Genomic DNA, 1,719 nt, shown 5'->3' with positions numbered 1-1,719 from the left:
ATTTCCGGGATCTCGCATCGCAAATAGTCAAATACCATTCCTAAATGGTCTGTTCACACAAGATTCGCCTCCGCCCCCAGTCCTCCTTCCCGATGAGTGCGAGTGATTCGGAAAGAAAGACTGGAACCCAGGGGGCATGCACCCTGGTCTGCTTCGGGCAGAAGAAACCCTGGGTATAAGGTAGAATTTCCGCAGAAGAATATGACTAGTCCGTACCCCGTCCGTGGATGGAAGAGGGGTTGTTCTGGAATAGTATTCTTTTGTTAAAGTTATGTGTTTGGCTAAAGAGTCATTCACCTTTGTCTAAAGAGGTGGGCACTGCCCAAGTAGGAATTCCCTTATTGCAACAAGTAGTAACCATCTTTGGGGAAAAGCAAGCCTCACCCATTAAAACAAATGTTTTGAAGGATAAGTAGGGGCAGCCTCCAAAGAAAGAGATTCTATTGTTGTGATATAGGGTAACCATATTTGAGTAACCCAATGATAGACATCGCCGAAGAAAGAGATTGATTTGCGGCAGCAAATAGAACCCTCTTCGGATAATAAGAAAGAGGCAAGCCTCCCTCAATAATACCAATGTTTTGTCTTTGAGTAGTGTTCTTCTCTTGTCACAAATAGCTGTTCGTTAAAAGTTGGGCCGACGGGAAGACAAGTACCGCGTAAGACCCCTTAAAATAACGAGAAGACTAGTATCGTTAACATTAGATTGGCAAGATGACAAGTAGCTGTGAACACCCAAAGAAAAGCAGAGGTGGGGGAGAGGAGGGGCAGCCTCGAAATTCTATCCTATACCTGGGGGCATGCAAACCTTCTGGAGTGCAAGCTAGGGGCGGTTATTTATCTGTTTTTAAGATTAACCGTTTTCCGAACTTACACAAAGGAAGGATGAGTTGGAGCATAGCTGTGGTAAGGCGCAAGCTCTATAAAAAATGGATCCTTAGAGGAGGCATTCTTATTTTATGACTGGTATATCGAGCAGTTTTAGCACATAGTTCATGCTCGTTAAAAAATAAACGCAAGATCCGAGCAGTTTTAGCGCATAGTTCATGCTCGTTAAAAAATAAACATAAGTTTATGAGCAGGCTTCCCTTCAGAGTTCAAGCTCATTCAGAAAAAATGAACCAGTAAATAACCTTTTGAGATCGTAAATTCATCAGCCATAAAAGCCTTGGTCGTGTTTGTGCACCGTCACCTCCACTGTTCATTTGGCCGATCATTCACCTCCATTTGTGTGTTTACCTCTTTTGAGAAACAGCTGCGAAGAGTGATTTCACCTAGCCATCCTTGTGACACTGCCGTGATTGGAAAATTCCAACCTGTACCTGGAATCAGTTGCTGTCCCTGTTTATCACTCGTTCCTCAAAAGACGAGTCTTCTTTGAGCTCTTTTCACTGACTCGTAAAATATGAAAAGTTTGCCGAGTTTTGGCCTTCCAGCTCATTAAAAGGACCGGAACGCTATCCCTCCTCTAGATTTTAATCTTTTTGGACCGGAGGGATTATTGCACAAAAAGATCGAGCGCTTGTTTTGTTCGGCTCGTTAAAGCAATCGAAAATTCATCCCTTCTGTATTGTTTTATACTTTTTCGGACTTAAGGGATTAGATGACGAAAAAGGAATTCTGGAGTTGACTTTATGTACCTTTTCAGACTCTCTAAAAATGAAAAGGACCGAGTTTTCCTTGTCGTTAGACTCGTTAAAATGATTAAATAGCGACAAA

This window comes from Pinus tabuliformis, chromosome J, assembly GCF_031772625.1.
Source record: "Pinus tabuliformis cultivar Carrire ecotype Pingquan chromosome J, CPIR1, whole genome shotgun sequence".
Classification (NCBI taxonomy): domain Eukaryota; kingdom Viridiplantae; phylum Streptophyta; class Pinopsida; order Pinales; family Pinaceae; genus Pinus; species Pinus tabuliformis.
Note: the sequence above shows the minus strand (reverse complement) of the source record.